General features: G+C 49.1%; 6 non-coding genes and 1 pseudogene across 6 annotated transcripts; 1 reads left to right on the forward strand and 6 right to left on the reverse strand.

The window, feature by feature from the left end:
* Nucleotides 1-3,871: 3,871 nt before the first annotated feature.
* LOC135027617 (U5 spliceosomal RNA) lies at nucleotides 3,872-3,984 on the reverse strand. Its single transcript, XR_010224033.1, has one exon. It is a non-coding gene; the product is annotated as a U5 spliceosomal RNA (small nuclear RNA).
* A 275-nt stretch (nucleotides 3,985-4,259) lies between these two features.
* Nucleotides 4,260-4,375, reverse strand: LOC135027570 (U5 spliceosomal RNA). The gene has a single exon (XR_010223988.1). It is a non-coding gene; the product is annotated as a U5 spliceosomal RNA (small nuclear RNA).
* A 286-nt stretch (nucleotides 4,376-4,661) lies between these two features.
* LOC135027615 (U5 spliceosomal RNA) lies at nucleotides 4,662-4,778 on the reverse strand. The gene has a single exon (XR_010224031.1). It is a non-coding gene; the product is annotated as a U5 spliceosomal RNA (small nuclear RNA).
* Nucleotides 4,779-5,820: 1,042 nt separating this feature from the next.
* Nucleotides 5,821-5,933, forward strand: LOC135027616 (U5 spliceosomal RNA). Its single transcript, XR_010224032.1, has one exon. It is a non-coding gene; the product is annotated as a U5 spliceosomal RNA (small nuclear RNA).
* Nucleotides 5,934-10,755: 4,822 nt separating this feature from the next.
* Nucleotides 10,756-10,919, reverse strand: LOC135027294 (U1 spliceosomal RNA). The gene has a single exon (XR_010223781.1). It is a non-coding gene; the product is annotated as a U1 spliceosomal RNA (small nuclear RNA).
* A 702-nt stretch (nucleotides 10,920-11,621) lies between these two features.
* LOC135027488 (U1 spliceosomal RNA) lies at nucleotides 11,622-11,756 on the reverse strand (annotated as a pseudogene).
* A 152-nt stretch (nucleotides 11,757-11,908) lies between these two features.
* On the reverse strand, nucleotides 11,909-12,072 carry LOC135027356 (U1 spliceosomal RNA). The gene has a single exon (XR_010223840.1). It is a non-coding gene; the product is annotated as a U1 spliceosomal RNA (small nuclear RNA).
* Between the last annotated feature and the right edge of the window lie 2,065 nt (nucleotides 12,073-14,137).

Below are 14,137 nucleotides of genomic sequence, written 5' to 3' on the forward strand. Positions count from 1 at the left end.
GTGTAAAAGACGTGGAGTTCGTCGGGAATTCGGTTCTCGGAGAACCGAACCCGCTCCTCTCTACCTTATACCCATCAATTTTTTATTTTCAATCTAAGCCCCTGCAGTTTTCTGTAAGCATCTGCTTCGCTATGATGATCAACAAGTCACAAAGGCAAACACTCAGGGCTTGAGGCGTAGATCTTAGGACCAGCTGCTACAAGCATGGCAGAGGTGTCACTATCACTGGTGACACCCAGAGAGGTGGCGAGGGAGATTGTAATGCAGTGCGCGCAGATAAGCAGTGCAATGGTAAAAAGGAGGCATGGTTTCATAGGTAGGGGCGTGGCCTGGTGGCCTGAATCTACATTTTGTTGCTCCGGGTGTCCCGGGGGTTGGGGGCTGCACCCGGGGACTAGTGTGTGTGCGGTGCTGGCTCCTGCACAGTGACAGGGCATGGCCACCCAGCATGACGCCTCCATTCTTGACCATGCTGTAATTGCAGTCGCACTGCAGTTCAGCGTGATCATAAAAAATGGTGTAGCCTCCTGCTGGTGCAGACTGTATGTGCGCGCAGGAAGCCGCCACCATTTTTGTGATCACAGCGGCTGAATGTGATGTCATACAGCCGCTGTGACCACGCCCCCTGTGTCTCCTCCGTTGCAGACCCCATTTTGAAGCCTTGCCCCCGCACCGCTCCATCCCTGACTTGGAAATGGAGTGTTGCTGACCCACCTATCCCCCCCCCCCGCCCCGATTGACAGGCAGAGGCGATCGCATTCTCTGCGGGGTGCCGCAGAAAATGCAGGCACATGCGTATGCTCTTAGCAATTTTTGCAGTTGGATCGCTTATTGTGATTGCAATCCAACCTGAATCAGGCCCTAATACCTATCACAATGCGCTGCGGGCAGTACAAAATTGGGTTAATATAGGAGAAAAACCCCCAGACCTGTGCTCCTTAACTGTACCTGGTGGCTAGTGGAGCGGCTGCCCAGTAATCAGTGTCCACGCCAGTGCGCACACGGTCCACCCCCTACGGCCACGCTCCCCTTCATCAGCGGCCTCGTGATCCGGAAGGGTGGTGTGTGTGTGACTGACCTTAGGATGAAACCGGAGCCTCCGCTGCAGTGACCCAGCAACCAGGGCATGGGAGTATACAGCGCCGCTGGGAGTGATGAAGCTGCAGTAAAGATGTCTATTAGACCTAGCCTGCTGCAGCCCTTGTAGATTCTCATAAAACAAGTTCTTCTTTTCTTGTCAAAATTTATAGCTAAGAATAGGCTGCCTGAGGCAGGCCCCTGTTAAGTGGCCTGCTACTGAAGGCACCAACTACAAACTGAGCTCCCTGTTCATGGAAGCGGGGTTATAGAGGAGAATGCGCTGAGCATCTTGGGAACAGTCAAAAGCTTTGAGCCGGTTGGTGCCTCAGATCAAGATCCTACTCTACACCCCAATGTGAATCCTTGTGGAGTCCAGTGTACCCCACAGAAGAAATTAATGTGTCACACCCATTGGCAGCAACCTTAGAATAGCTGCTGACGGGCACAATTGAGAATGGAAGGGGGGGGGGACATTTGAATCCAGCACATAAATGCAATTCAAATATGTAATTTGTACCTTCCTATTTTAAAATATAATGGATGAACCTCACCCTGTGAGAACAATCTTCATGATCAAGAGATCTCATATGCTAAATAAGTATGAGTTGGGATAGGGCTGGGGAGGGTGGCTGCTCGGGCAGCCCCTCCCCCGTCAAGTTAAGGAGATTCAACTGAGGAAGCACAAGGGAACTCTCGTCTGGGGACAACAACTGCAGGGAGACCACATCTTTTCAGATGAACATGGGAGGGCGGAAGGCTGCCTAATACTGAAGCACCATCAAATATCAAACCATATGCAACATCTAGTACAAGCATTCCTGGGGGAAGGTCTGCAGCAGACGGATTTGCATACAGTGATGTTATCCAAGCAGTGGGCCAAAGTTGGCTGGAACCCTCATCTGCATATGAAAAGAGAAAAGGGGCGTGCAGGGCATGGCGGCCTTTTGCAGTGCTTGGATGACCCCTAGTTCTCATTAAACACCCCCACCCTCCTTTGGTGTGGGGCTCATGTTGGCCATGCCCCATCCCCTGAAGCATTCAAGCTGATTTCTGGCAGCAGCTGGGCACTGTAACAGCTCCAGAGCTGTTCTGTAAGGCAAGTAAAAGGGTGTGGGCCCTGCAGCACCACCTGTAGTTTGCATTGTGCGTTGGAAGGCACAAAGTAAGCAGACGGGAGGAGAAGTCAGGATAGTGCGCAAGGGCATCCTTTTCTCTTAGTCCGTAGAGGATGCTGGGGTCACATTAAGAACCATGGGGTATAGACGGGATCCGCAAGAGACATGGGCACTTTAAGACTATCAAAGGGTGTGAACTGGCTCCTCCCTCTATGCCCCTCCTCCAGACTCCAGTTATAGGAACTGTGCCCAGGGAGACGGACATTTCGAGGAAAGGATTTATTGTTAAACTAAGGTGAGCATCTTACCAGCTCACACCTTAAGCATGCCGCAGAACGTGGCATTCAACAGAACACAAGCCAACGGCATGAACAATTGCAGCAAAAAGCTGACCAGAACCATAACACAACATGTGTATAACCACAAGTAATAACTCCAGACACAGTATGGACTGGGACGGGTGCCCAGCATCCTCTACAGACTAAGAGAAAAGGATTTACCGGTAGGTATTAAAATCCTATTTTCTCATACGACCTAGAGGATGCTGGGGTCACATTAAGAACCATGGGGTTATACCAAAGCTCTTGAACGGGTGGAAGAGTGCGTACGACTCTGCAGCACCGAATGACCCAACTTGAGGTTATCATCGGCCAAGGTATCAAACTTGTAAAACTTAGCAAAAGTGTTTACTAAATAGCTGCTCGGCAAAGTTGCAATGCCGAGACTCCCCGACCAGCTGCCCAGGATGAACCCACCTTTCTAGTAGAATGGGTCTTCACCTAAATCAGTAACGGCAATCCTGCCGTGGAATGAGCATGCTGAATCTTACCACAGATCCAGCGCATAATGCTCTGCATGGAAGCAGGACACCCAATCCTGTTGGGAGCATACAGGACAAACAGAGCCTCTGTTTTCCTAATCTGAACCGTTCTGGTGACATAAATTTTCAAAGTTCTGACCACAGCCAGAGACTTTGACTCAACGAAGGTGTCAGTGGCCAAAGGCACCATGTGGAAAGATGAACCACCTTCGGCAGAAATTGTTGACGTGTCCTCAATTCTGCTCTATCTTCATGAAAGATCAAATAAAGGCTCTTGTGATACTGCATGGTTTGTACTGTTTTCCATGTGCTCCCAGATCTTTCAAGCAAGTAGCATGGTCAAGAAAGTTCTGTTTGAAAAGAAACAAACATTTACTGTCATTGTTATGCAAATAAACTTACATTAAAGCTAACAAGAAAGCACACTCGTTCTGTCTTTAAACTGATAAAAGAAACCCCAATAATATGGGCATACCTCCCAACTTTGTCGGCTCGCAAAGAGGGACACACGCGCGGCGAAGTCGCGCGCGCTCCCAAAAAGGGCGTGGCCTAAGTAAAAGGGGGCGTGGCTTCGCGGGAGGACCCGCGATCGCGAGTCACGCCCCCGTTTTCGGCACTGAGGGGGCATGCCCAGCGCTCTGTGAGCCGCTGGCATGCCACCTCTCCCTCTGACTTCAGTGAATAGACGCTGTGCGCATGCGCACAGCGTCTATTCACCGCGGCTCTGCTAAGCAGGGCAGCGACAGACAGAGCCTCCCAATTGTCCTCCCCACCGCGGGACACTGCGGCCCGCAGGTGGGACAGCGGGACAGTCCCCAAAAAACGGGACTGTCCCGCGAAAATCGGGACAGTTGGGAGGTATGATATGGGGCATGCAAAAATTGAGATAAAACTCAGTTTTGCTCCTCTCCATGGAAATCTTTAATAAAAGGCGAAATATTTGTTAGTTCTGAAGAGAAACCAGAGCATGACCAAGATTCCACCTGTCGCCTGAGTGCCATGCCAGCAGTTCTCATTCAGCTGAAAGTGAGCACCCAATTTGAATGAAAGAAAGCAGATTTCTCACCAGGCTTCCCCTTGCTATAAACATGGTTTGTACTCTTTTCCATGTGCTCCCAGATCTTTCAAGCAATTAGTGTGGTCAAGAAAGTTCTGTTTGAAAAGAAACAAACATTTACTGTAATTTCTATGCAAATGAGCTTACATTAAAGCACACTCGTTCTATCTTTAAACAGATAAAATAAAACCCCAATAAGATGGGGCATGCAAAAATTGAGATAAAACTCAGTTTTGCTCCTCTCCACGGAAATCTTTAGTAAAAGGCGAAAGATTTGTTCGTTCTGAAGAGAAACCAGAGCATGACCAAGATTCCACCTGTCGCCTGAGTGCCATGCCAGCAGTCCTCATTCAGCTCAAAGTGAGCACCCAATTTGAAAGAAAGAAAGCAGATTTCTCACCAGGCTTCCCCTTGCTATAAACATGGTTTGTACTCTTTTCCATGTGCTACCAGATCTTTCAAGCAATTAGTATGGTCAAGAAAGTTCTGCTTGAAAAGAAACAGACATTTATTGTCATTGTTATGCAAATAAACTTACATTAAAGCTAACAAGAAAGCACACTCGTTCTGTCTTTAAACTGATAAAAGAAACCCCAATAATATGGGGCATGCAAAAATTGAGATAAAACTCAGTTTTGCTCCTCTCCACGGATAATCTTTAATAAAAGGCGAAAGATTTGTTCGTTCTGAAGAGAAACCAGAGCATGACCAAGATTCCACCTGTCGCCTGAGTGCTGTGCCAGCAGTCCTCATTCAGATCAAAGTGAGCGCCCAATTTGAAAGAAAGCAGATTTCTCACCTGGCTTCTCCTTGCTATAAGCATGGTTTGTACTGTATTCCATGTGCTCCCAGATCTTTAAAGCAAGTAGCATGGTCAAGAAAGTTCTGTTTGAAAAGAAACAAACATTTACTGTCATTGTTATGCAAATAAACTTACATTAAAGCTAACAGGAGGGGAGGGGGGGGGGGGTGCAGCGGGAGCCTAATAGCTGTGGGGGCGCTTGTCACAAAAAGAGGCAGCAGCAGGTACTGATGCGGGAGCCGGTCGCGGGATTGGGGGGGTAGCGCGGATAACAATTTGCACTGGATTGTAGGGAGAGGCGGCGCCCGATGCGGCAGCAGTGCGGACCAGGCCAGCGGGTGACTCTCCTTCATGTGCCCTGTGCCCAAATGCAGGGGTGATGGGGGGGGGACGCGGCGCGGGAGACCATCGCGTGGGGGAGCGGCGGGTAGTCAGTGATGCGGAGCGGACCAGGCCAGCGGGTGACTCTCCTTCATGTGCCCTGTGCCCAAATGCAGGGGTGATGGGGGGGGACGCGGGAGACCATCGCGTGGGGGAGCGGCGGGTAGTCAGTGATAGGCTGATACTGTGGGACCCGGGACCCCGGACTCAGGAGCACAGGCGGCAGCAGGCTGCACATAGCCCACATAACATAGTGGAATGTGTTATGATCGCAGAGGTGGGGGGGCGGCGGCACGGCAGGGTAGCAGAAGTAGGCACACAGTCAGTCAACTCACTTTTGAAGGCAGAGTCAGACAGACGTGGTGGGCGCACACGAGCAGCTCCTCTGTTTCTGCTGAGGCACATGATAAAAAAGTGTTCTCTTTCACTTTCGTTCACTAAGCAGTGCCGCCCTCCAGTGGTCGCCGCCCATAGGCAGCTGCCTAAAGCTGCCTAGTGGTAGCGCCGGCCCTGGCTGAATGAGAACTGCTGGCATGGCACTCAGGCGACAGGTGGAATCTTGGTCATGCTCTGGTTTCTCTTCAGAACTAACAAATATTTTGCCTTTTATTAAAGATTTCCGTGGAGAGGAGCAAAACTGAGTTTTATCTCAATTTTTGCATGCCCCATATCATACCTCCCAACTGTCCCGATTTTCGCGGGACAGTCCCGTTTTTTGGGGACTGTCCCGCTGTCCCACCTGCGGGCCGCAGTGTCCCGCGGTGGGGAGGACAGTTGGGAGGCTCTGTCTGTCGCTGCCCTGCTTAGCAGAGCAGCGGTGAATAGACGCTGTGCGCATGCACACAGCGTCTATTCACTGAAGTCAGAGGGAGAGGTGGCATGCCAGCGGCTCACAGAGCGCTGGGCATGCCCCCTCAGTGCCGAAAATGGGGGCGTGACTCGCGATCGCGGGTCCTCCCGCGAAGCCACACCCCCTTTTACTTAGGCCACGCCCTTTTTGGGAGCGCGCGCGACTTCGCCGCGCGTGTGTCCCTCTATGCGAGCCGACAAAGTTGGGAGGTATGCCCATATTATTGGGGTTTCTTTTATCAGTTTAAAGACAGAACGAGTGTGCTTTCTTGTTAGCTTTAATGTAAGTTTATTTGCATAACAATGACAGTAAATGTTTGTTTCTTTTCAAACAGAACTTTCTTGACCATGCTACTTGCTTGAAAGATCTGGGAGCACATGGAAAACAGTACAAACCATGCAGTATCACAAGAGCCTTTATTTGATCTTTCATGAAGATAGAGCAGAATTGAGGACACGTCAACAATTTCTGCCGAAGGTGGTTCATCTTTCCACATGGTGCCTTTGGCCACTGACACCTTCGTTGAGTCAAAGTCTCTGGCTGTGGTCAGAACTTTGAAAATTTATGTCACCAGAACGGTTCAGATTAGGAAAACAGAGGCTCTGTTTGTCCTGTATGCTCCCAACAGGATTGGGTGTCCTGCTTCCATGTAGACCATTATGCGCTGGATCTGTGGTAAGATTCAGCATGCTCAATCCACGGCAGGATTGCCGTTACTGAATTAGGTGAAGACCCATTCTACTAGAAAGGTGGGTTCATCCTGGGCAGCTGGTCGGGGAGTCTCGGCATTGCAACTTTGCCGAGCAGCTATTTAGTAAACACTTTTGCTAAGTTTTACAAGTTTGATACCTTGGCTGATGATAACCTCAAGTTGGGTCATTCGGTGCTGCAGAGTCGTACGCACTCTCCCACCCGTTCAAGAGCTTTGGTATAACCCCATGGTTCTTAATGTGACCCCAGCATCCTCTAGGTCGTATGAGAAAATAGGATTTTAATACCTACCGGTAAATCCTTTTCTCTTAGTCCGTAGAGGATGCTGGGCACCCGTCCCAGTCCATACTGTGTCTGCAGTTATTACTTGTGGTTATACACATGTTGTGTTATGGTTCTGGTCAGCTTTTTGCTGCAATTGTTCATGCCGTTGGCTTGTGTTCTGTTGAATGCCACGTTCTGCGGCATGCTTAAGGTGTGAGCTGGTAAGATGCTCACCTTAGTTTAACAATAAATCCTTTCCTCGAAATGTCCGTCTCCCTGGGCACAGTTCCTATAACTGGAGTCTGGAGGAGGGGCATAGAGGGAGGAGCCAGTTCACACCCTTTGAAAGTATTAAAGTGCCCATGTCTCTTGCGGATCCCGTCTATACCCCATGGTTCTTAATGTGACCCCAGCATCCTCTACGGACTAAGAGAAAAGGATGCCCTTGCGCACTATCCTGACTTCTCCTCCCGTCTGCTTACTTTGTGCCTTCCAACGCACAATGCGAACTACAGGTGGTGCTGCAGGGCCCACACCCTTTTACTTGCCTTACAGAACAGCTCTGGAGCTGTTACAGTGCCCAGCTGCTGCAAGAAATCAGCTTGAATGCTTCAGGGGATGGGGCATGGCCAACATGAGCCCCACACCAAAGGAGGGTGGGGGTGTTTAATGCGAACTAGGGGTCATCCAAGCACCGCAAAAGGCCGCCATGCCCTGCATGCCCCTTTTCTCTTTTCATATGCAGATGAGGGTTCCAGCCAACTTTGGCCCACTGCTTGGATGACATCACCGTATGCAAATCCGTCTTCTGCAGACCTTCCCCCTGGAATGCTTGTACTAGTTGTTGCATATGGTTTGATATTTGATGGTGCTTCAATATTAGGCAGCCTTCCACCCTCCCATGTTCATCTGAACAGATGTGGTCTCCCTGCAGTTGTTGTCCCCAGACGAGAGTTCCCTTGTGCGTCCTCAGTTGAATCTCCTTAACTTGACGGGGGAGGGGCTGCCCGAGCAGCCACCCTCCCCAGTCCTATCCCAACTCATACTTATTTTGCATATGAGATCTCTTGATCATGAAGATTGTTCTCACAGGGTGAGGTTCATCCATTATATTTTAAAATAGGAAGGTACAAATTACATATTTGAATTGCATCTATGTGCTGGATTCAAATGTCCCCCCCCCCCCCCTTCCTTTCTCAATTGTGCCCGTCAGCAGCTATTCTAAGGTTGCTGCCAATGGGTGTGACACATTAATTTCTTCTGTGGGGTACACTGGACTCCACAAGGATTCACATTGGGGTGTAGAGTAGGATCTTGATCTGAGGCACCAACCGGCTCAAAGCTTTTGACTGTTCCCAAGAAGCTCAGCGCATCCTCCTCTATAACCCCGCTTCCATGAACAGGGAGCTCAGTTTGTAGTTGGTGCCTTCAGTAGCAGGCCACTTAACAGGGGCCTGCCTCAGGCAGCCTAATCTTAGCTATTAATTTTGACAAGAAAAGAAGAACTTGTTTTATGAGAATCTACAAGGGCTGCAGCAGGCTAGGTCTAATAGACATCTTTACTGCAGCTTCATCACTCCCAGCGGCGCTGTATACTCCCGTGCCCTGGTTGCTGGGTCACTGCAGCGGAGGCTCCAGTTTCTTCCTAAGGTCAGTCACACACACACCGCCCTTCCGGATCACGAGGCCGCTGATGAAGGGGAGCGTGGCCGTAGGGGGTGGACCGTGTGCGCACTGGCGTGGACACTGATTACTGGGCAGCCGCTCCACTAGCCACCAGGTACAGTTAAGGAGCACAGGTCTGGGAGTTTTACTCCTATATTATCCCAATTTTGTACTGCCCGCAGCGCATTGTGATAGGTAATAGGGCCTGATTCAGGTTGGATTGCAATCACAATAAGCGATCCAACTGCAAAAATTGCTAAGAGCATACGCATGTGCCTGCATTTTCTGCGGCACCCCGCAGAGAATGCGATCGCCTCTGCCTGTCAATCGGGGCGGGGGGGGGAGAGGGGGGTCAACAACACTCCATTTCCAAGTCAGGGATGGAGCGGTGCGGGAGCAAGGCTTCAAAATGGGGTCTGCAACGGAGGAGACACAGGGGGCGTGGTCACAGCGGCTGTATGACATCACATTCAGCCGCTGTGATCACAAAAATGGTGGCGGCTTCCTGCGCGCACATACAGTCTGCACCAGCAGGAGGCTACACCATTTTTTATGATCACGCTGAACTGCAGTGCGACTGCAATTACAGCATGGTCAAGAATGGAGGCGTCATGCTGGGTGGCCATGCCCTGTCACTGTGCAGGAGCCAGCACCGCACACACACTAGTCCCCGGGTGCAGCCCCCAACCCCCGGGACACCCGGAGCAACAAAATGTAGATTCAGGCCACCAGGCCACGCCCCTACCTATGAAACCATGCCTCCTTTTTACCATTGCACTGCTTATCTGCGCGCACTGCATTACAATCTCCCTCGCCACCTCTCTGGGTGTCACCAGTGATAGTGACACCTCTGCCATGCTTGTAGCAGCTGGTCCTAAGATCTACGCCTCAAGCCCTGAGTGTTTGCCCTTGTGACTTGTTGATCATCATAGCGAAGCAGATGCTTACAGAAAACTGCAGGGGCTTAGATTGAAAATAAAAAAATTGATGGGTATAAGGTAGAGAGGAGCGGGTTCGGTTCTCCGAGAACCGAATTCCCGACGAACTCCACGTGGTTTACACTGGTCCGAGGCAGGCTCGGTTGTTCCCGCCTGACTCAGAAAACCTGAACAAGGGAAAATGTCATCATCCCGCTGTCGGATTCTCGCGAGATTCGGATTCCATATAAAGAGCTGCGCGTTGCCGCCATTTTTACTCGTGCATTGAAGAGAGAGCGGAGAGGACGTGGCTATGTTCTCTCAGTGGAAATCTCAATATCAGTGCTCAGTATCAGTGGTTACTTATTGCTGCTCAGTAATACTAGTAGTGTGTCTCTCCTGCTCAGTGTCAGTTCTCAGTAGTATCCTCATCAGTGCTCAGTATCACTGCTCATTGTCTTGTGCTGCATTGTGGTGCTCAGCATACTACAGTACATTACTAATAGTCCAGTGCTGCATCTTGCTGCTCAGTGTCAGTTCTAGTATCCTCATCAGTGCTCACTATCACTGCTCATTACATTTTGGTTTTCTGTATACTACAGTAACATAGTAATATAGTAACATATAGTAACATAGTTTTTGAGGTTGAATAGAGGCAAATTGCCCATCATGTTCAACCTGTTTTAAGTTGTGATGATTCTACATACTTGCTGAATAATGTTTATTGACTAGTTAGCTACTATAACTCATGTTACCCCCGAATTAACCATGTTGATATTTTAAGTATTATAACCTTGGATAGCTTTTTCATTCAGAAATGTATCCATTCCTTTTTTAAATCCAATTACAGAGTCCGCCATTACCACCTTCCCTGGCAGGGAATTCCACATCCTGATTGCCCTAACAGTGAAGATCATAGTATCTCACCTGGCAGGTAAGTAGGAGTTGGGCTAGAGCTGTGGAGGATTGCTGCTCGGGCACCCCCTGTCAAGTGAAGGAGATCAAACTGAGGCAGCACAATGGAACTCTCGAAAGAAGAACAAGGCTAGAGGAAGATCTGAGACAAAGAAATCTGACTTTTACCAGAGCTGACCAGAGGAAAACACAAACACAGTCCCCCACTACCACAAATAATGCAGTTGAGTTTCCCACATTTGGGGAAATCACAGGGGTCAGCATACCCAGAATGCAATGAATGAACCTCACCCTGGGAGAACAATCTTTATGACCATGGTATCTCCTATGCAAAATAAGTATGATTTGGGATAGGGCTGGGGAGGGCCGCTGCTCAGGCACATCTCTGTCAAGTAAAGGAACTTCAACTGAGGCAGCACAAAGGAACTCTCATCTGGGGACAACAACTGCCGGGAGAACACATATTTTCAGATGAACATGGGAGGGCAGAAGGCTGCCTAATACTGAAGCACCCCCAAACAACAAACCAAATGCAACAACTAGTACAAGCATTCCTGGGGGAAGGTCTGCAGAAGACGGATTTGCATACAGTGATGTCATCCAAGCAGTGGGCCAAAGTTGGCTGGAACCCTCATCTGCATATGAAAAGAGAAAAGGGGTATGCAGGGCATGGCGGCCTTTTGCGGCGCTTGGATGACCCTTAGTTCGCATTAAACACCCCCACCCTCCTTCGGTGTGGGGCTCATGTTGGCCATGCCCCAGCCCCTGAAGCATTCAAGCTGATTTCTTGCAGCAGCTTGGCACTGTAACAGCTCCAGAGCTGCTCTGTAAGGCAAGTAAAAGGGTGTGGGCCCTGCAGCACTACCTGTAGTTTGCATTGTGCATCGGAAGGCACAAAGTAAGCAGACAGGAGGAGAAGTCAGGATAGTGCACAAGGGTGTAGAAGGGAGGGGCTCAAGAAAAAAGAAGTGGAAACAGACAGCAAACTAGGCTGGAGAGAGACCTGAGACAAAGAGATCTGAATTATATGAGAGACGACTAGGGGAAACACAAATTATGCAGTCAAGTTTCCCACATTTGGGGAAATCGCAGGGGCAGCACACCCAGAGTGCAATGGGTGAGCCTTTCCCTGGGAGAAGCAACTTCATGATCATAGTATCTCACCTGGCAGGTAAGTAGGAGTTGGGCTAGAGCTGGGGAGGGTCGCTGCTCGGGCACCCCCCTGTCAAGTGAAGGAGATCCAACTGAGGCAGCACAATGGAACTCTTGAAAGAAGAACAAGGCTAGAGGAAGATCTGAGACAAAGAAATCTGACTTTTACCAGAGCTGACCAGAGGAAAGCACAAACACAGTCCCCCACTACCACAAATAATGCAGTCGAGTTTCCCACATTTGGGGAAATCACAGAGGTCAGCATACCCAGAACGCAATGAATGAACCTAACCCTGGGAGAACAATCTTCATGACCATGGTATCTCCTATGCAAAATAAGTATGATTTGGGATAGGGCTGGGGAGGGCCGCTGCTCAGGCACATCTCTGTCAAGTAAAGGAGATTCAACTGAGGCAGCACAAGGGAACTCTCATCTGGGGACAACAACTGCAGGGAGAACACATATTTTCAGATGAACATGGGAGGGCAGAAGGCTGCCTAATACTGAAGCACCCCCAAACAACAAACCAAATGCAACAACTAGTGCAAGCATTCCTGGGGGAAGGCCTGCCGCAGATGGATTTGCATATGGTGATGTCATCCAAGCAGTGGGTCAAAGTTGGCTTCAACCCTCGTCTGCATATGAAAAGAGAAAAGGGGCATGCAGGGCATGGCGGCCTTTTGCGGCGCTTGGCTGACCCCTAGTTCGCATTAAACACCTCCACCCTCCGTCGGTGTGGGGCTCATGTTGGCTATGCCCCAGCCCCTGAAGCATTCAAGCTGATTTCGTGCTGCAGCTGGGCACTGTAACAGCTCCAGAGCTGCTCTGTAAGGCAAGTAAAAGGGTGTGGGCCCTGCAGCACTACCTGTAGTTTGCATTGTGCGTTGGAAGGCACAAAGTAAGCAGACAGGAGAAGTCAGGAGAGTGCACAAGGGCATAGAAGGCAGCGGCTCAAGAAAAGAGAAGTGGAAACAGACAGCAAACTAGGCTGGAGAGAGACCTGAGACAAAGAGATCTGAATTATACGAGAGCCGACCAGGGGAAACACAAATTATGCAGTCAAGTTTCCCACAGGAGTATATAGGATACGACCCAGTGGTACCTGACGACATAGATACTAACAGCTATTTAATAACATTACGCTAGAAAGTGATTATTAGCAACATATATATCTATATAAACAACCCCGCCAGGGTTGTGCCTTCAAAAATAATCACACACGGACACGCTTTTTAAACCTTTTTTTCACATCTCTTTATTCTTCTTATGCACATGTATGTTAGTTCTGTGATTTTAACCTTTATGTTTCACTGCAGTTTGGGATAATAATATTAATATTTATCCAATTTTAATACATACTTAATAAAGGTTATATTTTATGATTCATTCATTCTGTCCAGTGCGTCAACAGTGCAGATTTCTTCTTGTTTTTTCTCCCAAATTCTATAACGATGACAGTAAATGTTGTTTCTTTTCAAACAGAACTTTCTTGACCATGCTTCTTTCTTGAAAGATCTGGGAGCACATGGAAAACAGTACAAACCATGCAGTATCACAAGAGCCTTTATTTGATCTTTCATGAAGATAGAGCAGAATTGAGGACATGTCAACAATTTCTGCCGAAGGTGGTTCATCTTTCCACATGGTGCCTTTGGCCACTGACACCTTCGTTGAGTCAAAGTCTCTGGCTGTGGTCAGAACTTTGAAAATTTATGTCACCAGAACGGTTCAGATTAGGAAAACAGAGGCTCTGTTTGTCCTGTATGCTCCCAACAGGATTGGGTGTCCTGCTTCCATGTAGACCATTATGCGCTGGATCTGTGGTAAGATTCAGCATGCTCATTCCACGGCAGGATTGCCGTTACTGAATTAGGTGAAGACCCATTCTACTAGAAAGGTGGGTTCATCCTGGGCAGCTGGTCGGGGAGTCTCGGCATTGCAACTTTGCCGAGCAGCTATTTAGTAAACACTTTTGCTAAGTTTTAAAAGTTTTAGAGTAAAGGAGATTCAACTGAGGCAGCACAAGGGAACTCCCATCTGGGGACAACAACTGCAGTGAGAACACATATTTTCAGATGAACATGGGAGGGCAGAAGGCTGCCTAATACTGAAGCACCCCCAAACGACAAACCAAATGCAACAACTAGTACAAGCATTCCTGGGGGAAGGTCTGCAGAAGACGGATTTGCATACAGTGATGTCATCCAAGCAGTGGGCCAAAGTTGGCTGGAACCCTCATCTGCATATGAAAAGAGAAAAGGGGTATGTAGGGCATGGCGGCCTTTTGCGGCGCTTGGATGACCCTTAGTTCGCATTAAACACCCCCACCCTCCTTCGGTGTGGGGCTCATGTTGGCCATGCCCCAGCCCCTGAAGCATTCAAGCTGATTTCTTGCAGCAGCTTGGCA

This window comes from Pseudophryne corroboree, unplaced genomic scaffold (assembly GCF_028390025.1).
Source record: "Pseudophryne corroboree isolate aPseCor3 unplaced genomic scaffold, aPseCor3.hap2 scaffold_464, whole genome shotgun sequence".
Classification (NCBI taxonomy): Eukaryota; Metazoa; Chordata; class Amphibia; order Anura; family Myobatrachidae; genus Pseudophryne; species Pseudophryne corroboree.